Genomic DNA, 26,093 nt, shown 5'->3' with positions numbered 1-26,093 from the left:
TTCTCTTTTAAATAAAAGCGTAATGTGTGCTCATCTATGGCAGTCTGCCAATTTTTCCTTGGGTCCAAGTAGATTTGTACAGGTAGTCCTTCATTATCACTCTGCATTTTGTCTTGACACATTAATATAACAGTGACACTAGGTATGCAACTATTCTGGAGATATACCTCGACAGCATCATTTGTTTTGGCAATGGTGTGACATTCATTTATGTTGCTGTTTTGTGATTTTAGTTTCTTAGGCCTCAATGGTTTTTTGGTTAAGGACCACAGCACTCCATTCACCCCATCTATGAGAGGAGACAATCTTTTCAGGCAATCTGTCCCCATCAGAAATGGAATTTCACAAATAGATGTGATCAATACCTCTTGTTTCATTCTGTGCTTTCCTATTTTTATGTCAACCTCAGTTACACCTATGATGGGCACCTCCTCCCCATTAAAGTTATGCACTGGACCTTGATTTTCCTTCACTGTGATCTGACTCTGTGGGGGTCTCCCTTCATTGATACTCTTTAGCAGCTCCTTGGACATAATTGTGGCCTGTGCGCCAGTGTCAATCATAGCAAAGGTGTGGCATTTTTCTTCTACAGTGATGGGTGCATAATATCTGTCCTCAACTTCCTCTAATACACATAAGAAGTGTGAATTCTTACTGATTTCAGGGCTCACCTTTCTCAGGCCTTTTTCACTTTTGGCTAAGCACATTGGTAAATGGAAAGACATTTTTCCCTCCTTTTTACCCATTTCTGCGCGAGAGACTTTATTCATTTCTCCATGATCTGAGGTTTTTTGGAGTGTGGCCATTGTTCGCCTATCCATCTGGGTAACATCAGAGACCACATTACAACCTTCCAACTGAACATGTGTAACAACATCATTCAGCAATTTGTCATTGTTTAATTCTGTGCATTTGTGATCATTTAGTGTCATACCAGCCCTTTCAGCCTCTTCAAAAATATGTGGCTAAAAGAATTCTTCAGGTGACTGACCCGTACCCTCCTTTTGAGTATTTCCTTTTTCTACCTGTGTTTGGTCATTGTTTTGCTTGCCCAGGGAAGGAGCTATCGCATCCCCACTTACTCCCTGTTCACTGGTATTCCTCATGCATGAGTCATTTTTCTTAAATCTGTCTCTTTGTTCTTTTGGAATTCCAGGTGTTTCTTTTTTATTTGCACAAATCTTCAATGTTTGATTTAGTTCTAGGTTAAACGTACCTCTTTTTTAGAAGTATTTGCATTTTCTGTTACATGTTCATTTATTGGTGCTTTCACTTTTAAATAATTAGGCATCTCAGAATCATTATGCAAAATTACATCAGGGCAATCTGTCTTTTTGGCACTGCAGGTGTCATAAGTACTTAGTCACTTCTCAGAAGCCCCCGGGTCATTGCTAGGGCCATCAGCCCCCTCTTTAGATGGTTGTTTTTGTGCTGTATAGAGCTTTCCTATTTGCTCAGCTAACATTTTCACTTGGGCCTCAAGGCACTGGAACCTTTCCATCTCTCTAGAATCCTCTTTCTGTGGCCTAGGTCGATATTGGTTGTTTCCCCCCTGATTGGATCTATTCTGATACCTCTCAGGTGATTGATGTCTGTTGGGATGGTTTCTGAACTCTTGATTCATTTGTGGAGGGGAGCGGGGTGCACCCATCCTTTGATTATAGTCCCCTGGTGGGGAATCATTGTACTGACGTGGATTGTAGTTCATGTTTTGCCTCATGTCCTGTCTCTCAGATTGTGGGTACTGGCCCCTATGTTGATTTCCATTATCAGTAAATCGATCCACATATCGGGGTCTATCCTGATTACCATATATCATAGGGTTGGGATCAAATCTGCTCTGTGTCCCCAATGACTGGTAGGGACCATCATTTCTTTGATCTTGATTTTGTCTCTGGTTATTGTTCATACCTGCCATATCAGGACGATATCCTACCCGGGGTCTGTCCCCTAAATACCTAGGGCTGATTTAGCTCTCCCTATTACTAGGATCATGTGATTGGAACATTGGTACAGGAAAGGGCGATCTTTGTTGATTACCCCTTTGTTCAGGTGTCACATTATTTTTACCTTGGCTTTGAGCAGACTCAAGGGACATTTTGGCTGATCTGATTTCCATTACTGTGGCTGAGGGTTCTTTAGATTTAGGTCTAGTATCTTTAATTTTATCACTTTCTCTACCCTGACAATAGAGTACCTCATATAGTTTTGTGCTTTGATGTACAATCCATTCAAGGGACTTATCACGGTCAAATTCACGGACCAATTGGGATATGATGTCTTTCTGTAGCCTATAGAAGTATGCAGTTTTCAACTCATTGGAATTTGAGTCAAAAGATACATCAAAGCGAGAAAATGCTCTTTTTAAGTCTTGTAAAAATTGGCGAGGGGATGTATTAGGCCCAGCAGTGATTGTGTAAGCGACTTTCTTTGCCTCCTGCAATGACTGAAAAGGAGAAAAATGACGCCTTATTTCTTTTTCAAACTCCACCCATGTCATATTCTGCTGTTCATTTAATCCCCTTATGATGCTGGCTGTCGGGGCATCTAAAGTTGAATGAAAATATTGTCTGTACTGTTCCTTAGGTATCTGGAGTGCTTTAAAAATGTCATGCACCACTTCTAAGTGATCCTCAATGCAGCATTCACCTCCCTTTTTAAATGGTTTGATCAGGGCTTTAATGGATTTCATTATTTTTATGGGGCTACTTGTTGCAATGCATGGAATTGCACTACTTTGTGATTCAATCCTGTTTTCAGGTGTATGAGATTGGTGGCTGCTCCCAATGGGAGTATCAAATCCCCCAAGGGCTCTGCAACCAAGTTCAGTCACCGGCCCAGTCACTGGAGCACTAGCTCTTTGGGCAGAACTAGAATTCACCTCCACTCCATTGAATGTGGTACCCTGCCGCCTGTCCTGGGACCTGGGAATGCACATTTGCTGTTCTAAGTCCTTACACTTTTTGAGGAGTCTGTTTGCTTCATTTTGCAAATAGTTGTTTTCATCACTCATCTTATTAATCACCTCCTGCATGTCGCACATTTGCATTTGGCGTTCATTGAACTCTTTATTTCTCTTGTCTCTTTCTTGAGTCATTTTAATCATTTCTTGTTCTGCACTCTGGAGATCACATTCTTTTTCACAATGTTCTTTTTGTAAAATCTGCATTTCTGAAACAACCACATATTTATTCTGTCTAATGTGGTCCACTAAGGCTTTTAAGTGTACCAATTCTTGCTCACTATTCTCAAATTGTTTCTTGCTTTTCGATAACTGAGCATCAAAGTCTCTGCATTTTAATTGCATGTCTTTTTGTCATACATCCAATTCTGCTCTTAATATTTCCTGATTTTTACTTGCCCCATCTAATTCAGTCTTTAACCTGTTAATTAGCTGGGTATCATTTTCCTGCATTCGCAGAGACCTATTCAAAATAAACCATATTTTGCCGCATAGCCATATTAAACAGTCTTTCTCTGCGCTTTTATCGGCTGCATTCAAAAATCTTGTAAGGCAGACCTGAATTATGCTGCCTTCTGCAAAAATATTGTCTAGTTTTTCTTTCTGCACCTCACCCTAAATGCGATCACGCCATTCTAAGGTACTGTTCGACGACCATGTCCCATGTGCAAACAACTTTGCCTCTAAATATTGCACTAGGTCTGAAAATGTGGTTTCCCTTTGTGACATTCTGAAATTCGTTTTTAGTAACACACTGCTATTATGAAATGGGTTCCCCTTTAATGTACCGATGGCAGTGTGAGACACACTTGCCACGCCCAGTAGGTGCTCTGTGATCACTTTCCCGGCCTGCAACGCACCATAAATATGTTGGGTATTTTGTGTAGATTTGGGGCCTGGTGGTATTTTCTTACCGCCGAAAAATAATTTAGCAACAATCACTCCTTGTATTCGGATTGGGCCATGTACAACAATAATACAGTGGACATGCATTATTTCAGCACACAGACATGCGTGGTTGGTATGCGTGGTTGGTATGCGTGGTTGGTATGCGTGATTGGTGGTATTTTGGTGAGGATAATTCCTTTGTTTTATTTGTGGCCCCAATATCCAGAACCCCTTATTTTTGTTTAGATTTTTCGTGTAATCACTAGACAGACCTCAGGCTTGCATTTCAGGAACACCACATTTTCATTTTTAGTGTGCCACCATGTGCAATTTCTCTCTGTCTTATCTACGGCAGCGAGCTATCATGTGGTATTCTTCACTATCTTATATACGGTAGTGAACTATGTCCCGGGCCTCCCTTTCTGCTGACTCATAGACCTCCGGCAGACTACAACATACACAGTTAGTTATAATTGCTCATACTGAATTACATTGTGCACACGGCTGCAGCCAAATCTTATGTTTAGCTACCTTGAAAATGACAATTGCACTGTCTAAACATCTCCCCACATCATCAGCACTGTATTGGTAAATATAAAACACACCACCCGTCTGCTTTCAGATATTTTTGTGTATTATAAAAGTTGCATTTAAACACGATCTCACTCTTTACAGAAACAAATGAAATAGCACAGTAACAGCATTATCTGTGATACACTGAAAAGAGAGTGGCGGAGACAAGAACTCAATTTGCAACATTAAACACGTGAGTAAAGCACAGGAATCTCCTTTCGTACACTGACTGAATATTCTCGTACACACTCAGCCCCCACACCTCAGCAAGATAATTACCAGGCTTATTCAGCATGTAACTTCTTTGGCTGTTCGCCTTCTGGAGGGGTTCACCCAGCAAGGGCAAGCATCTGCCGTCACTCGAACTGGGACTTGTTGACTGGAAAAGCCAGTCTATGCAACCAAGTTGAATCTGCTTTAGGAATCAGGCCTCCCCAGCTGTCAACCCCGTCCTTCTTCGAGCTGTGTCAAGCTGTCTCTCCTTTCTTCCCCCAGATTCTGCAGCAAAGCACTAGTCACAGCCTCCAACATGATGCTTGATGTGACGTGCTCCAATCAGAATCAATCATGTTCTATCCTCCTACTTTTAACAATGGTTCTTCTTGTACAGTTGCAACTGTAACAAGCTGATTTCCTGCTTATTCAAAGTCTTTGCTTCCTGCAGTTACTGTGGACAGAGCACAGGAAGGCAAAGAAAAAAAAAAAACTTGAATGTGTGTTTAAAACTGATTTTCAGAGTCTGCCTCTTTTTGCAGTGAAGACACATTCTTTTATTAATGAGTTATAATTATTAGTCTTGTTAGTGAGATTAGTTTGTTAATTACCAAATGTGTCTCTTGCAACATAGGCATTTCAGGTGAGAAATGGTGTGCATTTTGAAGGTACAGATGTGTGCTTTTAACTGTGAAAAATGTATTTGCATTTTATATGTAAAAATCGTTTTTGACTGAATAACCTGCCCTTACTTATATGTCCATGTTACACTGGCAACACATATCTTGAAACAACTGCATCATAGCAATGCACCAAACCCATGCAGTGGCGCTGCACTTCAAAAAAAAAAACATGCTATACATTGATCCTGTGCAGTGGTGCTGTACTCTGTGCTCCCAAAACACGCTAAACACTCCAACACAGCGCATCTCGCAGAGTCTGCAGTGTTTTAAAGGGCATCCTAGATTGATGTCAGGGTGGTTCTGGTTCCGTGTCGGGGTCTGAAACCTGATTGAGTGGGGTCTAGGAGATTGTTGGCTTCGACAAAAGCACTTAGTTGGGAGTAGGCGGTTCTGTCGATTAGTTTTGCAAGGAACCTGGTGTTTGAAATGGGGCAGTAGTTTTTGGGTCGAGAGGGTCGAGGAAAGTTTTTTTAGAAGGGGCTTGACATGAGCAGTTTTGAAAGCGTCGGGAACAATTCTTGAGGTGAGGGAGTCGTTTATGATGGTTCTCACACATTCTCTTGCGCAGGTAGATGCAAATATTTCTTTGAGGGTTGAGGCTGGGCAGGGGTCTAGTGGTGAGCCGGAAGGTTTTCGGGCAGAGAGAAGTTTGAGAAATTGGTCTATTGATATTGGTGTGAAAGAGTCGAAAGTGGGGTGGGTTGGAGTTGCAGGCAGTGGGTTGGCAGGTGGGGTGGGTGGATTGTGTGGGGGGTGTAAGAGGGCCAGTTTGTTGGTTAGAGAATTTGTTCTCTCCAGAGTGGTGGTGTAGAAGTGGAGAGAGAGTGAGTTGCAGAGAGATTGAGAAGGGGTTGATTGGGTGGAGGTACATGATGGTTTGGTGAATTCAGAGATGATTTTGTGGAGTTCCTTGCTGGGGTTTTCACAGTTCAGGATTCGTGAGTTGGAATGGGCTTTTTTTGCTTTCCGGATTTCGGCTTTGTAGTGGCGATGGTGCCGGCTCAAGGTGAATCTGTTCAGGGTCGATTTGTCTTTCCGCCATTTGCATTTGAGCGATTTATATCGTTGTTTTGCGGTCTTCAGTTCGGGTGTAAACCATTTTGGGAAAGGACCATGGTGAGCAGATGATTGGCAAGTGAGGGTGAGCGGGATTAATGAGGTATTGAGCCATGAGTCAAAGGCGTCGGAGGATAGGCATTCATTGTGAGGGGAGGAAGGCGGAGGAGACTGAAGGAGTGTCTCGGTTAGGTTGGGAAAGATTTTTAGTTTCTTCCAGCATTTGCATATATTCGGGGTTCTGGTTTGGGTGAGGGGAGGAGGGCGGGTGAGCAGATGCTGAAAGGAACAATGAAGTGATCGGACCAGATGATTGGGGCGGGGGGGTTTAGGATTATCTGGTCGTGGGAGCTGAAGATGGCATCAAGGATGTGTCCTTTATAGTGAATTGGGCCATTTATGTGGGTATGGAGGTTAATTGCGTCTAGGCAGTCAACCAGGGAGTGGGTCATAGGGTTGGTGGGGATGTCAAGCCAGATATTGTAATCTCCTAGAACAGTGAGGGTGGGGTGGTTTAGATGGATGGAGGCTATCGAATCACAGAGGTTGCTTGAGAATTGTCAGTCGTAGCCAGGGGGTCTGTGGATGAGTAGGAAGCTGTGGGAGAATGTTGGGGGCACGAAAAGTTTGCTGAAAAGTGATTGGCAGGAAGAGGTGTATGGCTGGCTGTTGCTGATTGAGGCTGAGAAATGTGACTTGAAGGGGATTGCAACTCCTCCTCCTCTAGAGGGTCAGTTAAGTAGGATGAGGGACTAGTCTGGGGGGAAGGCGTCATTGGCGACAGGGGCAAAGTCGGGAAAGAACCAGGTTTCCCCGATAAAGACTAGGTCTGGTTTGTCTGAGGCGAGGAGGTCAAAGATGCTGTGTCTGTTTCTAGCTACAGATCGGGCATTAAAAAGGATGCATCTTACTTCGCTACTGGAGGATTATGTGGAGGTTGCAGAGGAGGGGGGTGGGAGGGGAGGGGGAGTTGTCAGGAGCGGTGGTGGGTAGAGGGGGGTGGTGGGAGAGAGTGGAAATTGCGGTGTGAGAGAGGGGGGATGTCAGTGGTTGACGTGAAGAGTAGGCGGGCGGTGGAGGTGGTGGGTGTTGTGGAGGTGGGGATGTGTGGGTGTGTGAAGTTGGTTGGATTTGGGTCCAGGGACTCGAAGGTAGGGTGTGGGGGGTTCCTGATGTGGTTGGTGAGAATTCAAGTGAGAGGGGTTTCAGGCAGGGTGAGGGAGGGCGGGAGGGTGGTGATGATCGAGAATGGGAGATTGAGGAGGTGGGTCGGGACAGGATTGGCAAGGAGTAATGAGAGATTGAGGGAGACCAGGAACGTTTCCTTTTCATGGATTTTGTTAAGGTTGGTGTGTGAGAGAGGGTAGGGGGGTCGGAGGGAGAAAGGGATGCAGCTTCTGTTCTTGCCAGTGCGAGACGTGTAGTTTTTAGGGATGGGAAGGAATGGGGTCATATGAGGATGTTTGGGGGAGTTGATGAGAGGAAGGGGGAGGGGGAGGGGGTGGTTGCGGGGCTGGGTGTGCTTTGGATGCTGGTTGGGCCGTTAGTTGGGCGCGTTTGGGGGTACGGACATGATGATAGCAGGCGGGAGGGTGGAGGGGATGGGAGGAGCAGGGGTCTTGGGATGGCTGGCTTGCCATCAGGCTCCTCTGGCTCAGTGTTTGGGTAGGGGATGCGGAGGGGGTGAGGTGGAGGGTGGGCTGGATTGGGATGGGATGGTTCCTCTGTCTTGGGAGTAGGATAGGGCGTGGGCTGAGGATGTGGTGGTGGGCGGGATGGCTTGGGAAGGGGGTGGGTGGTTTGGACTCATGGCGTGGCTATTAGACACACTTTTAATGCACTTGACCACTGTTACGCTATTAGGCACAATTACTAAAATGCACTAGACCACAGTTATGCTATCAGGCACACTATCTAAAATGAACTAGACCACAGTTACGCTATTAGGCACACTTTCTAAAATGCACTAGACCACAGTTACGCTATCAGGCAGAGTATCTAAAATGAACTAGACCACAGTTACGCTATTAGGCACACTTTCTAAAATGCACTAGACCACAGTTACGCTATCAGGCACACTATCTAAAATGAACTAGACCACAGTTATGCTATTAGGCACACTTTCTAGAATGAACTAGACCATAGTTACACTATTAGGGACACTTTCTAAGTTCAGCTTTAGAACAATGAGATACGCTTTCTAAAATGAACTGGACCACAGTTAGGCTATTAGGCACACTTTCTAAGTTCAACTTTGGCACGATGAGGCACAATTTCTGAAATGTACTAGATCACAGTTAGGCCTTTTAGGCATACTTTCTAATATGAACTAGACCACAGTTACACTATTAGGCACACTTTCTAAAATGAACTAGACCACAGTTACGCTATCAGGCACACTATCTAAAATGAACTAGACCACAGTTACACTATTAGGCACACTTTCCAGAATGAACTAGACCATAGTCACAGTATTAGGGACACTTTCTAAGTTCTGCTTTGGAACAATGAGGTACGCTTTCTAAAATGAACTGGACCACAGTTAGGCTATTAGGCACACTTTCTAAGTTCAACTTTGGCACAATGAGGCACAATTTCTGAAATGTACTAGATCACAGTTAGGCCTTTTAGGCATACTTTCTAATATGAACTAGACCACAGTTACGCTATTAGGCACACTTTCTAAAAGGAACTAGACCACAGGTACACTATTAGGCACACTTTCTAAATTCAGTTTTGGCACAATTAGGGACGCTTTCTAAAATGAATTAGACCACAGTTACGCTATTAAGTATGCTTTCTAAAATGAACTAGACCACAGTTAGATTATTAGGTACACTTTCTAAGTTCAGCTCTGGCACAAAGAGCCACACTTTCTAAAATGAACTAGACCACAGTTACACTATTAGGCACACTTTCTAAAATGAACTAGACCATTGTTAGGCTATTAGGCACACTTTCTAAAATGAACTAGACCACAGTTACGCTATTAGGCAATAAAAAGAAAAATGAACTAGACCACAGTTAGGCTATTAGTTCAGCTATACCATAGTTGTGCTATTTAGGCACACTTTCTAAATTTAGCTATACCACATGATGATATTATTTACACTTTCAAAGTTTAACTTATCTTGCAATTAAGGTCATTAGGGACACTTTCCAAGTTGAAGAGTAACACAGTTATGCTATTGGGCACACTTTCTAAGTTCAACTATATCACAGGGTGATAATATTCACACTTTCTAAGTTCAACTTTAATACAGCTACGCTATTGGGGACACTTTCTGAAATCAACTATATCACAGGATGATATTCACATTTTCAAAGATTAACTATCTTCCAATTACAGTCTTAGGCACATTTTCTAAGTTCAACTATACCACAGTTATGCTATTAGGCACACTTTCTAAGGTCAGCTATATCAGTTATGCTATTAGGCACACTTCCGAGCTTCAGCTGTGCCACAGTTATGCTATTAGGTACACTTTCTAAATTTAGCTATACCACATGATGATATTATTCACACTTTCAAAGATTAACTATCTTGCAATTATGGTTTTAGGCACACTTTCTAAGTTTGATTATACCACGGTTATGCTATTAGGTATACTTTCTAAGTTTAACTATACCACAGTTATGCTACTGGTTATGCTATTAGGTATACTTTCATACCATGGTTATGCTATTAGGTATACTTTCTAAGTTGAACTATATCACAGTTATGCTATTGGGCACACTTTCTAAATTCAACTACATCACAGTTGAGAATATTTATACTTTCTAAGTTCAACTTTACCACAGTTATGCTATTGGGCACACTTTCTAAATTCAACTATATCACAGGATGATATTATTCACACTTTCAAAGATTAACTATCTTGCAATTACGGTCTTAGGCACACTTTCTAAATTCGATTATACCATGGTTATGCTATTAGGTATACTTTCTAAGTTCAACTATACCACAGTTATGCTATTGGGCACACTTTCTAAATTCAACTATTTCACAGGATGATATTATTCACACTTTCAAAGTTTAACTATCTTGCAATTACGGTCTTAGGCAGACTTTCTAAGTTCAATTATACTACAGTTATGCTATTGGGCATACTTTCTAAGTTCAACTATACCACGGCTGCTATTATTCACACTTTCTAAGTTCAACTATACCATAGTTATGCTATTAGGCACACTTTCTAAATTCAACAATATCACAGGGTGCTAATATTTATACATTTTAAGTTCAACTATACCACAGTTATGCTATTGGGCACACTTTCTAAATTCAACTATATCACACAATGATATTATTCACACTTTCAAATATTAACTATCTTGCAATAACGGTTTTAGTTCGATTATACAACGGTTATGCAATTAGGCACACTTTCTGAGTTTCTAGCAATTTAGGTACAGTCAAAATGGTTGGGAATATATTCTAGATGCAGGAATTACAGTAGTAGGGTTTGTAGATTTGAGTGGTAGGGTTATCTGTCATGAAGTAATTGCTTCAGTCCCCCCCCCGTCGCCACACTTACTTTTCGGTTGTTGCGGGCTTCCTGCATCTCCTCCGGATACCTGCAGATACGGTCTGGGGCTGCCTCGTTGAAGTCGTCCTTTGCCTTGGGGTCCTTAGCCGAGGGGGCTGCATGGGCAGAGGGCTGCCCTGGGAAGGTCGGTGAAGGCCAGGGTAAGATGGCCTACTGGCCAATCAGGGCACGGTGGGCAGGACGGGAGGCGGGAGGTGGGAGACCAGGAAACAGGCAGCAGGAGGGGTTGCAGGAGGGAAATCAGGCTGCTGTGGGGCTAAGGGAAGGTGGATGGAGGCAAATTAGGGCAAGATGGCAGGGAGCACCAAAGAAAACACTCACCAGAAGGACACACAAGGCAAATGGGTCCTTCGAGGTGGAGCGGGCCACTAGTTACAAACACACGGCCTACTGGCCAATCAGGGTACTGTGGGTGGGTCGGGAGGCGGGAGGTGGGAGACCAGGAAGCGCAGGGAGCAGGAGGGGTTGTGGGAGGGGAATCAGGTGGCTGTGGGGCTAGGGGAAGGTGGATGGAGGCAAATGATGGCAAGATGGCAGGGAGCACCAAAGAAAACACTCACCAGAAGGACACTCGAGGCAAATGGGGCCTTCGAGGTGGAGCAGGCCATGAGTTCCAAACACATGGCCTACTGGCCAATCAGAGCACGGTGGGCGGGTCGGGAGGCGGGAGGTGGGAGACCAGGAAGCAGGAGGGAAATCAGGCGGCTGTGGGGCTAAGGGAAGGTGGATGGAGGCAAATTAGGGCAAGATGGCAGGGAGCACCAAAGAAAACACTCACCAGAAGGACACTCGAGGTAAATGGGGCCTTTGAGGTGGAGCGGGCCACTAGTTCCAAACACACAGCGTACTGGCCAATCAGGGCACATTGGGTGGGTCGGGAGGTGGGAGACCAGGAAGCGGGGAGCAGGAGGGGTTGCGGGAGGGAAATCAGGCGGCTGTGGGGCTAAGGCAAGGTGGATGGAGGCAAATTAGGGCAAGATGGCAGGGAGCACCAAAGAAAACACTCACCAGAAGGACACTCGAGGTAAATGGGGCCTTTGAGGTGGAGCGGGCCACTAGTTCCAAACACACGGCTTACTGGCCAATCAGGGCACAGTGGGCGGGTCAGGAGGCGGGAGGTGGGAGATCAGGAAGCAGGGAGCAGGAGGGGTTTAAGGAGGGAAATCAGGTGGTTGTGGGGCTAAGGGAAGGTGGATGGAGGCAAATTAGGGCAAGATGGCAAAGAGCACCAAAGGAAACCCTCACCAGAAGGACACTCGAGGCAAATGGGGCCTTTGAGGTGGAGCGGGGCACTAGTTCCAAACAAACGGCCTACTGGCCAATCAGGGCATGGAGGGCAGGTCGGGAGGCGGGAGGTGAGAGACCAGGAAGCGGGGAGCAGAAGGGGTTGCGGGAGGGACATCAGGCAGCTGTGAGGCTAAGGGAAGGTGGATGGAGGCAAATTAGGGCAAGATGGCAGGGAGCATCAACGGAAAAACTCACCAGAAGGAAACTCGAGGCAAATGGACCCTTCGAGGTGGAGCGGGCCACTCTTTCCAAACACACGGCCTACTGGCCAATCAGGGCATGGTGGGCAAGTCGGGAGGTGGGAGGTGGGAGACCAGGAAGTGGGGAGCAGGAGAGGTTGCGGGAGGGAAATCAGGCAGCTGTGGGGCTAAGGGAAGGTGGATGGAGGCAAATTAGGGCAAGATGGCAGGGAGCACTAAAGAAAACACTCAGCAGAAGGACACTAGAGGTAAACGGGGCCTTCGAGGTGGAGCGGGCCACTAGTTCCAAACACACGGCCTACTGGCCAATCAGGGCACAGTGGGCAAGGCGGGAGGTGGGAGACCAGGAAGCAAGGAGCAGGAGGGGTTGCGGGAGAGAAATCAGGTGGCTGTGGGGCTAAGGGAAGGTGGATGGAGGCAAGTTAGGGCAAGATGGCAGGGAGCACCAAAGAAAACACTCACCAGAAGGACACTCGAGGCAAAATCCAACCCCCATACATGATTGGTAAAAACCTATACAAAGAAATCCCATCTTTCTCCAATTCCTCCATTGCCATTGGCCATTGTTATCTTAACTACCATCTTCACATCATATTCATAGCACACCTCTCGTTGGGATTCATCTTTGTCAGGTCTTGATATCATGACATGGTTACACATTCATATACAAACAATTCATTACGAGTCACAACTGGCCTGAAAACTCTTAACCTTAAGATAGTTGCACATGGTTTGCATGGATACTTAAAAAAAGCAGAATAAATAGGTTCCCTTTGAACTGGCGATAACTATCTCATCCACCCCAACTTTACTGGTGCGCCAGAACATTCTAATCTAAGTAACTGCCATTTCAGCACGCATGGCCCCTGGCCAAATCCTGAGTAAATGATCTAATCACACAGAGTATCAGTCACTTTGGTCTCAAGCATCGCTTCAGCCCATGTTTATTGCTGTTCAAAAACAAATAGCCGAAACCCTCTGTCAAGCTCCCATGCTCTTAAGAGATTGCATCTGTTTCTGCGATACTACCAGGCCATAAAAACCTACATGCTCTAACATGACACTGGGAGGTCAATGGCATGGAGTACTGTACCTACCTGTGAGGCCAACTTTGTGTAGTCCTGCTACTTGTTCCTCTGCCTCTGTTTCAGATGATTTAGGCCATGCTAGATTATGCCATTGTTAATTTACCACAGGATAGGATCCCTCCGTCAGGCCTTACCCTATCTGAAATAAACAGGGAACCAGGTTGTGGTCTTTCTTTACACATAATGCTTGGCACCAATGTTGCGGTGGTCAGGAAAAAAAGGTCCCCATGATTAAGAGGAGTTCATGTTGTGCGTGCCGTAGTGATAACAGGGGTGGTAATGAGCTGTGTGCCATATTGCATTTTCATATGTATTGAAGTGTAGTTAATTATGGATGGGATGTTACTTTTAGTGTTATTGTTGTCTAAAAGGGATACATATTAGCTTGCATACACAAAGAAAGATAAAATATGAAACCCACCAAAATGTAAAAATATACATGCACAATAATACAAATACATTCCGAATTTGTGAATTTCAATTTAGTGGGCTTTTACAAATGTATCAAAACCACAGTAATCAGGCTGTTTTGCAAGGTGAACTTTGAAGCTGGTTCTCTGAGGTTTAAGAAGCTGGGGATAGGTGAATGAGTAACTTTACCATCTTCGTGGTCAGCATAGCTGCAGAAACTAGCCATGAGTTTTATGGTCTGATAAAAATTGTAGATAGTAGGTGTAATCTCCTGATTCCTGAGAGCATAACAGAAGGGGTTTTGATATTTTGTTGTGGGAAACAGTAAAGGGCGAGGTAAGCCAATGCCCAATGCTACGAGGAGTTTCAATTGTGCAATAAAGTGGCAGTTTTGTAGATGAAAATGTTTCAATGGAATGGTGACCTGGGGAATGAGATAGTATCGCTAACTCAAAGAGAAATTATTTACCTAGCCTTCATCATATCGCTTGAAATATTTACACGAACCATGTGCAAATTAAAAGTTAAGGCTAAAGAGTTTGGGCCGGTTATTGCTAATAATGAATTATGTTTCAATACCAATTTTAAGTATATGCTGATGTCATGACCAACCACGGACGAATCCTAAGAAGTGATTTCTACATATAATCTGAAGATGATAGTTAAGATAGAACTGGCCAATGAAAACGTAGGAATTGGAGAAAGATGGGGTTCTTTGAAGAGGTTTTTGTCCAATCGTATGTTGGGGTGGATTGTAATAGAGTACTGGGAGTGTTTTAACTGTTTCAAAAATGTATATAAGATGTGAACTGATGTGTTTTTTTGAGACTTGGTTTAGTTTGGTCCTACACTGCCACCTAACTGCTCACCGGAGAACTGTACAATAAACGTGCTTTAAGTACAAAGTGTGCACTCGTTCTTCAGGTGGTGGACCTGGTTTGAGCTGAGGTAATTACTGGGGTCTGCCCCCCACACCAACGAGACTTTGTCTTAGCAAGATCTGATCATAGGATGGTAGGAATCACTCATGGTTTTCTAAATTCCTTTTTTATTAATACACTGAACACTTTAAGGGCCTAATTCACAGAAGTGTTTTATAATGGGAAAACCCCATTTGAAAACGCTGTGTGAATAAGGTGCTAAGTGTTAAATAATTTATGCACTGTAAAGTCTTGATGGATTGATCTCCAAGAGATTTCCTGTTGAGATGTGGATCATCAAATGGGTCACAAGCAGTGGTCGGAGTGGGCGGGAGCGCTTGGGAGCGGTCCTCCTATACTTTTTTTAATTAAGTTTTACTGTTCCTATACTTTTATTTTAAAAAGAAACCATTCTGGAATTGTTTCGTTTTCAAATAAAAGTGTAGGAAGCAATTGAAACTTGCACTGCACTGAACGTTACCTTAAACAGTAGGTGCATTTGTTTGTGGGTTTGTATTGTGCGTTTGAGGGGGCGTTGGGATGGGGTTTGTGGGGTGCGGGGCTGGCCAGCAGGGAACATAGCTCCACAACTTCTTTTGATACACTTCGACCACTGGTCACAAGCATTTTCAAGTGCTGCAACCTCCATGGGAGATGTGGGTGCCTAGATCAGTATAGTATCTGGTTACCCCTCCGTCACCGTCTGGTGCATGCATGTTTGTGTTACTGTGATCGTAGAGTGTGTGAGTGATGTTATTTGTGGTATTCTGACCTTGAGTTTTCCTTTCAGAGCCATTGGGATAGGTATCTCAGTGGCGTGCACAGGTGGGGACATGTAAATCAGAGGACTGCAACCTTTGACTCCTGATGTTTGTACTATAACTCCCATCAGCCCCAGCCAGCATAAGCAATGGTGTAGGCTCATGGGAGTAATAGTCATAAACATCTGGAGAGCCACAGGTTGCAGATCCCTGATTTAAGTAGTTAACCCTGCAATAATGGCTGGTCCTTCACAAATATACTTACCTGAATACCTAGACCTCGACGGCTGCTTCCTTCCATGTATTTGCTTTTTGGGAATCCATGAATCCCCCGAAAAGGAGTGCACCAATCACTACACTGAAGAACCTATTTCCTGCACTGCGAAAGGAGGAATTGTATTGTGCCTGCTGTACAGCACAAACCTGTTTCCGACTCACATCAATGTATGCTAAGAACTCCTACTCTCCTTCCATAGGACCTTGTGTAACGTTTGGCGAGTCTGCTGTTTGCAGCCAGGCAGAGATCGAGATCACACGCACCACAAGCAAGGTTTGCAGCTGCAGGGACGCTGGGTAACTTGGAGCCGGCACACACAGGCCCCATTAGGGTTGCTAGAATCTTTGTATTGTGCCTTGGTTCAATTTACCCGTGTCCGTGTCTTCTTGGTGAACCCAATCACCACACACTGACTTACCATAACTGAGAAGTGCCCGGCCGTCGCCATCTTAGCAGACCGAGCCCATAACGATGATAAAGGGAGAGAACGTGACACCAAGGGAAAGAAACCCTATGCTTGCAGACAAGGGATTTCCAAAAGCATTAGCAGGGAAAGGCATTGCTTTTTCCCAAGCGTGCCACAGCCATGTTTTAATTTCTCCAAGTCCCTGACGAAAATAGGGGAAGATAATTTAAATGCATTTCTTAGTTGCGGGACCATGGACCAGCATACCTGGAACACCAAGAAAATAAATGATCTGCGGTGGTCAACCCGGGAGAAATCTGTTGCAATGTTGTTTTGCACTCACGTTAACTTAGCGAGTTCGGATATTGCCGTAACTCAATTTGAAAGTAAAAGTTTCAAAAGCCTGCTCTCTCTCTCTCTCATGAACTAGTGTCAACAAATATAATAAGGCAGAGGCAAAGAAAAAATGTTGGAAGAGATTCATTAAGGCACCTGGAGCAACAAGGCCTTGTGCCAGGACTCGAGTTTTGCAATGTTTTAAAAACAGGACCGAGTAAAAAACTGAAAGTGAAAAAAGCCCTTCGGTTTCTCTAGCCGCAGAAAGCAGAACTTTTTTTTTTATAAAGAAACGGTCAAATGGCTTTTCATGAATTTACCAAATATTTAAGTCAGGACTGTGTCAGTGTTACAAGTGGGCCTCTATCACAGACACGTTGGACTTATTCTATTTTCCACGGCATTGCTCAGGTTCACAAATGCACTGCAATATATTTTTGGCCTGGAGCAAATACTTTGCAAACGTGCACTTGACGGAGGCAATGCGCCTGTAATGTGGTAGGTGTCCCTGATATACTGCACTTGTTACGAACATGAATAATATGGCCAAAATGTGATGCGCCATTTTACATAATACTGGACACTAGCAGGCATTATGAGTTTGGTGGTAATTCGGCAGTACATCTGCCGAATTACTGTCAAACTCCCTTACCAATAACAACCACATGATCCCGCGGGTTTACCATGGGATTACAAATTGTGGTAGGACAGTGTTAATCTCCATTTTTGGGAGTCCATAGGACTCCATGGGGACATTGGTGGAATTACCGCTGCCAGTAAATCTGTTGTGGTAATTGTGCTGAAATGTGGCCTTAAAGTGGTGGCTATACCTCCAGCATGATGCTGTAGGAAAATCCCTCCAACTCAAGGGCCAACCTATAGTTCGGTGATGTGGTAAAAACAGCACTTTTCCTTCCCACCAGAAAAAGTGGCTGCAATGGAATTAGCACACATTTCTTCCTGCATCACCAAACTTGTAATGAATCCCAAATTTGTCTCAGCGAGAAGTCTCCAACACAAGCGTTTACCCATCACTGAAAGGCCTGAGGAGACACTAACTGCGCCTCTCCATTTTCTCCATGGTGTGAGGCTAGGCCCAAAGCACAATGCCCATGTGCAAGGTTTTTTATGAGTGGATGGTGACGTATGGTACTGTGTTGCACTTAAGCTTGTGTATGCTTTTGTGGGTTTCATTGTCATAGCTTTGGCCCTGTATCTTAAAAGTTTAGCACTCTTCTCCAAAAAAGGGATCATTTGGGGAGCTAGGTTTGAATCTTGCCTTGAAAGTAAAATGGTCCACAGTTCAAACACAATACTAATAACTAACTGCACTGTGTGTTTTTGCTTTTCAGGAAGTAGCAACCCAAGCAGTACTAGTAGCCAAGGGGCTTAGGACCTTCAAGTGCTCTATATTGAGGACAAATAATTCTTCTCCTGAATTAGTTTGCAACGCCTAGTCGCCAATATTGTTTATTTCCTTTACAAACAGCAGCACACTTTTTAAAAGAAATACTGTGCTTTATTTAAATGTGCGCTATTCTTCGTGCTGAATATTTGAAATGACTACCATTTGATTTTTTTAGGATTACACGCCCCATAATGCATTTGACAGAAAGAAAACAGATTACAATCTTTGTGAGACATACAGTAGTAACTTGCCTTGTTGGGTATCAGGTCACACTGTTTGTTGTACATAGATTTGAGTGCTGAACTTGGCAAAGGGGGCAGCCTTCAGAGCAGTGTGTTCTCTTGTTTCTCCCTCTTTTTTGTCTTTTTCCCTGTGCCCCCAATGCTATTGTAAGACTGACTGGGGCACCGCACAGATCTAGAATCATGTGTTAACCTTGTGAAGCACGCAGTTGCTGCCAGCAGGCCCTGATGAAGGGGTCAAGCAATGATGTCGGCACTGACCACAGTTTTCTTTTTTTTATTTTTTTTTTTATAGTTTTTATTGAAGTATATCATGTACAGATATAAATTCATTATATCTACGGCATAATGCAGTAATCCATTGACTACAAAACCACTTAATGATCAACAGTTAAACAAATGTTGCTATATATAAAAGTTAAGAAGATTCAGCTAGAGTACTGACTAGCAATAGAAAGATTGTAATAAGGCTTACTTAAACCACAATGAAGTATAGCCATATGTTATGTGCAACTTAGTGTGGAAACAATTCTGCATCCTTATATGTTGAAATGGGGGAGGACAAACGCATGACAAACACATGACAAACACGAGAAGATGGGAGAGATTGGGGAAAGGGGGCTAAATAAGGACGAGAGGCACTTTTGCGATTAATATAAATATTCAATAACGTATCAGGTGTAATATTCATATATTAACAGATCTTTGGAGCATCCGAGGAGTGTTATACATTAGGCAAAATCACCTTCCATGTGTGGTTGCATTAAAGTGATCAAGATAACAAATGAAAAATGACCATTTAGCATTGTATTGAGGTATAGCATTGAGATTGTTAGCCATGCACAATTCCATCCGTTGTGTGAGACAAATGTTATTCCACCAGCTTTTGATGCACAATGAACGTGAGTTTTTCCAATTAGCAGTTATACTTTTCAGAGCAAGAGAAATAAAGAGATCATATAGCTTAGCAGCACCTGTTGGTAAGTCGGTGTTAATAGCGAGGTTTCCTAAAACAATATTCATGAAAGAAAGTGGAATGTCTGTGAAAAAAATAGCTCTTAGATATTTCCACACTTGTTGCCAAAACTTGAAAGTATAGGGACACCAAAAGAACATATGCATAAATGATGCTGAGGGATCACCACATGACCAGCAGTTGTCATTGTTATTAATCTTGGATAAACATAGTTTAGTAGGTGTAATGAATGCTCTGTGTATAAAGAAGAAAAAATGCTGAGATATATTCGCCGAGGTGGAGATATGTTTAATTCTAGAAAAAATCATAGACCATGTGTTATCATCTAAGGTGTGGCCAAAGTCTTCTTCCCATTTGTGACGAATTATACATTGACCACAGTTTTCTATGAAACAATGAACGTCAGGCTATTGAGCAACCTGTGACCCCACACCCCCTCCTCATTCGACCCCTTTTGAAGACTACCGTACTTCCATTATGTGTGCCTTGCAATTTGTTTGCTACACCACCTGCTGCACTTTCCAATGGTCTGGCACTGAACAATTCCTAAATGCATTGGCCTAGAGGTGAGCATACACTGGCATGAGCATGTTGCTGCTGAGTTTGCAGTTACATTAATCCAGCAATGGCATCTGCTTCCCCACCAGAGGAAAATCAAAGACATGCAAGAGGGTACTTCGGCATCAGTAAGGGTAAAGGCTGTGGGTGGTGTGGTGTGTTGCAAAGTGTGCCGTGGGAGCTGCGGCTGCTGTGAAGTACGATGCACTAATATACATGTATACGGGAAGCTCGATGTCCTATGTGTTTTTCGCATGGTTCAGCGCACTATACTAGCATGCCATTTTCTCTGCTGTACTTTTAGGCACCTGTGTGAGATCACTTCCTCCCCCCATGTGTTCCATTCAAGAAAAAAGCCCTGGCATGTGACATATGTTTGTAGGATCTTTGGTGCCCTGCTGGCGAGCACAGCTGTTGCCTGGAGACCTTCCCTGCTCTGTTCGCCCTATGGACCATCCCTTATAAAGTTTCCGTGCATGCGCCCTTACTAGATATCTAAACCCACAAGGACACACACCGAGTGTTCTTCTTTGGACCCACCAGCGTGATGTTATAAAGTTATATGTCATGTTGCCTGCTGATGGGCGGCACAACAAGAAAAGGCAAGTGGTCCATGTATTAAAAATGGCTCTGAGGGGATCTACTTTTTGGGCATTCTGTACTGATGCTTGATGAGGAGGTTCTGGCTCAGATTAAAGATGGCCTCCTGTTATGCTGTGATGATCACGTGTGTTTTAGAATTCCATCTATCCCATACCGTCTGCTTAAGATGTAGTCCAGTGCTACGATCTGCTGTGAAGACACAGCATTCTGCTTGTTTCAAAGTGGAGATTGTTTGGTGTCGCAAGGAGATGATTTGTTCACAGTTTACAGCTATGAGAATAGACCAATTCAATGTTTTGTCAGAGGCTTCCTAGTAGCATCCATTTCCAGGTTGTTTGTGTGGAAGCTTTAATGGAATATTGTAAGACCAAGCATCCTTTCCTGTCCCTCTGCCACCAGGCCTCTGTAATGTTTGGCGATAGTTAACTGGTTTATTTCACTTATTTCCAGACAGTGCCTTTATCTGAGGCTGCACCTTAGTATGTTCTATGCCCACTATTCAGAAAAATTCAAAATAGTATAGCAACGATGCAAAACATTTCTCATGCTGTGAGATTCATGGAGAGCCAGGGTCTTCATTAGGTCAGCAATCCCTCCCAGTCTCCAGACATAAATCCAATTGAGCACCACAAGGAATTTTGAAACACTCTCACAAACCAAGAATAAATCTGAACTAATGAATGGCATCACACATTTTTGATTTGTGGTACATTCATATGAAATTTCCTGCAGGACATTTGGACATGTCAAAAAGGTACTACCACAAGTCATTGAACTAAATAGGACAGCAGCGAATACACGTTCTGCTATCAAAAAATGTCATTATCACTTTTACTTTGCATAGAGGTGCATGGTGCTGGATGGGGCCGTTGGGAGTACAATGTTTTACTCGACTGTGTCTGCCTGTGTAGGGCACACATCAGCATCTTAGAACACATTTGTTTCTGAGGTCATTTACCTTGGACTGCTGTTTCCTCTGTGAAAAAAGTCAGACATGTGCTTGGACGAAGAGCTATGTTCATGTGCTCTCATGTATCCCTATGAACTCATGTGAGCATCTCATCACACATGGAGACATATGTATGTATAGCATCTGCTTTGAATCACACTCAGAGCCACCTGGGCCATCCTGCTATCATGCACCCAACTATCTACCCACGCCTATCACACTTAGAGCTCCAGTAACCCTCCTACTAAATCTGGAAGGATGACACTATCAACACAAACCCATCACTAGCATCATCAGGCTTCCCTCAGCCTCCTCTTCTCGTTCTCTCACCTCGTATTGCCTATCTGCCCTTCAGGATTGGTGTACTGCCAACGATCTCTGCCTGAATACCAGCAAGACAGAGATCCTCCTCATCGGCACACCTTCATCCTCCTTTCCTGTCACTCTCTCGCCGGCCTCCCTTGGCCCTCCTCCTACCCCCACCTGCGAGGCTAAGAACCTCGGGGTCATCTTTGACTCCACGCTCTCCTTCACTGCCCACATCCCTGATGTCTCTAAAAAGTCAAACTTCCTACTGCAACTCCTCAGAAGTATTCTACCTCTCCTCTCCTTACCCCAGAAGCGCACTGTCTCTTGAGCCCTGGTTCTCTCTAGGTTCGATTATTGCAACAGCCTCTTTCTAAATCGACCTACTTCTACTCTCCACCCTTTGCAACTTATGCAGAAAAGGACTGCGAGACGTGTCCTTGGCCTCAAGCCCTGGGATCATATCTCTCCAGCCCTGAATTCTCTCCACTGGCTCCCAGTGGCTGCAAGGAATACATTCAAAACCCTTTGCATTGTCCACAAGGCTTTCTGGGGCCTGGGTGCAAAATACCTTCACCTATCCTTCCGTAAATACCTTCCCTCCCAAGCTCTTCGCTCCTCCACCTCTAACTCCCTCAGCGTCAGTCGTTTTTCAAAGAAACGAGGTGGGGGTAGATCTCTGTCTTTGGCTGGGGCCTCCCTCTGGAACAGCCTCCCTGCCACTCTGAAACTTGAGGAGAACCACCTCTGTTTCCGGAAGCACCTCAAGACCTTCCTCCTTGCTTCTGCCTTCTCTCCTCCACTCCCCTGTTGATCTGTTCTGTCTTGGCATCCTGCACCTGGTCACCCTCTGACTTTCGGGCCCAGGTACCTGCTCACCCTGCCACCCACCCACACTGCCTCCTGGCAATCCCTTGCACTGTGGTCTGTATTCTCTAACCCGGAATCATGTTGTTCGCATCTTTATCTTGTATCCTGGCTTGCAACATTATGTGTTACTACTGACTTCTGCAATTGTATTTGCTCTCCCCCTTGCTTTTCCACTCTTTCGAGTGCTTACTCTCTGTTCTCTCCTCCTCTCCCTTTTCCTATCTTCACCCCTCTTCCCCTTACTTTCTTCTTTGCACTTACTCTATCAGAATTGTCCCTGGACCTAGTATGACAGCAAGCTTGTCTGTCTCCTCCCTCCTCCAGCACTATCTGAAATGTCGTCAGGCCTAGTACGATAGTCGCTTGTTTTGTTCCTCCCCTCCCTTTCTGCACCCCTCTCCCTCGCCTTTTGTTTTTCTCCAGCTCTACCAGAAATTTCGCCAGGCCTAGTACACTATTTCCCTGTCTGTTTCCATTTCCCTCCCACTCTCCCCCTCCCTTCCTTATCTATGTCTTAGCTCTTGCACTATCTGAAATGTCGTCAGGCCGAGTACGATATTTAATTTCACATCCTTACTGTTCATGGCCTGTAAGAATGTCATTGTATTTTCCCTTGTTCCCTCCCTTGCCTTGAAGCGCTTTGAAACACATTGTGTATAGGTGCTATATAAATAAACTATCATATCATATCTACAGTACCCCCTTTTTTCTGCAATTATCAGACACACCCTGTCTGTTGTCTTAGACTTAGCACTTGCCACTTGCTGGCCGCACTACTACTGTTTATTGATTTTATTATTTATTTATTCATGCTTTATATATTTTTATTCCTTTTGCTCAGCACTTTCCACTTTTCCCCCTTGCACTTTCCCCTTTCCCTCCCCTATGCACTTGCACGTTCTCAATGTCACTGGGCCTAGTAAGATCGTTGCTTTGTTCTCCCATGTTCCCCTCCCTTGCCTCGTCGCGCTCTGAAACACTTGTGTACGAACGCGATACAGATAAAATATCAATATCAATATTGCAACAGAGTCCTTTTGCTCTCTTCAGGCTATCAGCACTACTGGGAATTACCAATTACTTGCAAGCCTGCCGATCAGGCAAACCTTCACACACTTCTTTTTAATGTAATGACTGGGACCGTTCTCAGTCTCTGTTTCAGAATGTTACTACTAAATTGATACAGTTATATAGTGAACAACCACAGGATATGAACTACAAAAATATGTGGGCAAAACAATTTTCTTCCAAGAGCCCTAATGATCACTTATAGCACTAAGATACGAAACAGACATTTGAACTTTACTCTGTGATCAAGTCCCCTACCTCGTTCTGGGGCGATCCATTGATGTGACTAAAGTGGCTGGTTGCCTCCCAATTGAGCTGATTATGGGCCTGGAGTAGTTATACGGAAAGGTCCCCTGGCCATCCTGGCTTACTCCCCATCAGTTGGCAGGGACTGTGATTGGCTAGTCTCATTCAAAGTGCAAGACACTGGGCCTCATTACGAGTTTGGCGGTAGACATGCCCTAAATAAGGGCACGGCTACTGCCAAACTCGCTACCGGCACCAGCGAATGGGCCATTATCAGCCCATTACAAGTTGAATGGGCTGGTAATTGCCCATTGGTGGGTGCCGTATGGCCGTTTATAACGGTGCCGGTGCAATCACGAGTTCTGCTCGCGGGCGCCGCTCTGCACGCCTGGTCTGACCAGGCGTGCAGAGCGGCGCCCACGAGCAGAACTCGTAATGTGGCAGTATGGTAACAACGGCGCCGATAGCAATACCGGTGCCGTTGTTGCCTTACCGCCACATTCGCAATGAGGCACACTGTCTCTTTAAGTACCCAGGACTCGGAAGCAATAGTAAAGCAAGTAGCCAACAACTTATGAAGAAGGGACCTATGGCAATGAGAAGAACAGATGTGCAGTCCACTGAGACCAGCTGTTCCATTACCACTGCCCGCTGAGGCCACCAGATCTTTTTCAGCAATCTTGTTCAGCTTAATTCCAAGACCTCAGGGAGAGGCAAGGATTCTCCGTGTGGTTTGAGTAGGGAAGCCAAATTCACCTACAGCTGGCTCTGACACTGTTGGCTTCACTCACTCCATGAACAGAGCAAATTCCAGGGATGCAGGGAATAGGAAACCACTTAACATAGGTTTATAAGCTAACAAGATGGCTCAACAGAAAACACCACACTACTGGCCTTGCATCCACAAGGAAACCAAAATAAAGGCACATGTGAAATCCAAATGGCTTACCAGCCATTTCAAGGATTGTTCAAGCCTACAACCCCTCAATGAACCTAGGCATGTTCATTAAGACCCATCAATCAAGCCCCTTACCAATCTGATCACACATATGCAAACCCTCATAATGATTCCAGCAGAGGAGGAGCGAACACATGACTATATAAACCCACACTCCCAGTCTGTCAGTGTAGATGATAAGAGACAAGAGACAGGAGCTGGGAATGAGGAGTTCATTTGGAGCTGGATGATTGAAAGGACAATCAGGACTAAAACCTGGCGTGTAAGCTGGAGCTGTCCTTAGACAACGAGACTGGAAGCTGGAGGTGAAGCTCAAAACTTTGGAAGAGGAGGAAAGCCATAATGCCAATGGGGGCAAATGGGGTGAGAGGTGTGGCCAACAATGGAGAACCTCTGGCAGGGGTTGGAGGCAGTTTAGAAACATTAAGAGGGAGCAAGTGTCCAGTGGCTAAAACGGTTAAAACAGGAAGAGGTTGGACGTGGTTTTGAAAGGTTAGGAGTGAGTGAGTGTCAAGAGGCCAAGGAGGGTCAGTATCAGCAGGAAAATATGGGTGACTTTGAGAGGCTGAAAGAACGTGATTACCAGAAAGTGGGAGACAGAGAACATCAGGACAGAGTCAGAAGTGACACCAAAAGGATGATAGGACAAGATTGTCAGGAAGTGAGGTTTGCGAAAATAAAGAGGTAGTGGGAGTAGATTTTACAAAGGTGGGTGGAGGGGAACATTTGGAGGTAGGCGATCTTGAATCTTAATAGAAGGTATTAATTATCAGAGGTGGTCAGAGTTGACTATCAGGAGGGGAGGAAAGTTGGATATCAAAAGGCAAAGAGAGAAGAACATCAGGATGAAATTATAGAAGAGATCGGAGTCTATTTGAGTTGACTATTCAGAGTGAGGAAAGTTGCCAAAGGGGAAAAGAATGCACAGAGGTAAGGAGACAGTTGGGCGCAAGTACTTGGAAGAAAGAACATGCTCAAAGGAGTGAACAAGGCAGCAAGGATCATATCTACCTAGGGGTGAACAGTTGCAGAGGAAAGGTTGGCAAAGGTTCAAAGGAGAGAAAAAAGATAGCAACAGGGAGATAGGTGAAACATGAAGGAGGAAGGAAAAGTTGATAGAAGAATGGGACGAGGAATTCGTTGAGAGTTGCATAAGAGAGATGGCAAGAAGGAGGGGGGACGGGTGTGGTGACTAGAAGTAAGAAGAAAAAAGAGTGCCGAAGGTTAGGTCAAGGGGCATGGATCGGGCTAGTCAAATTTAGACTTAGTGCAGTTGGCCACACTCTCATCCTACCACT

The sequence above is a fragment of the Ambystoma mexicanum genome, chromosome 4q (assembly GCF_040938575.1).
Source record: "Ambystoma mexicanum isolate Mex_15411 chromosome 4q, UKY_AmexF1_1, whole genome shotgun sequence".
NCBI classification, from domain to species: domain Eukaryota; kingdom Metazoa; phylum Chordata; class Amphibia; order Caudata; family Ambystomatidae; genus Ambystoma; species Ambystoma mexicanum.
This window is presented reverse-complemented; position numbering follows the sequence as displayed.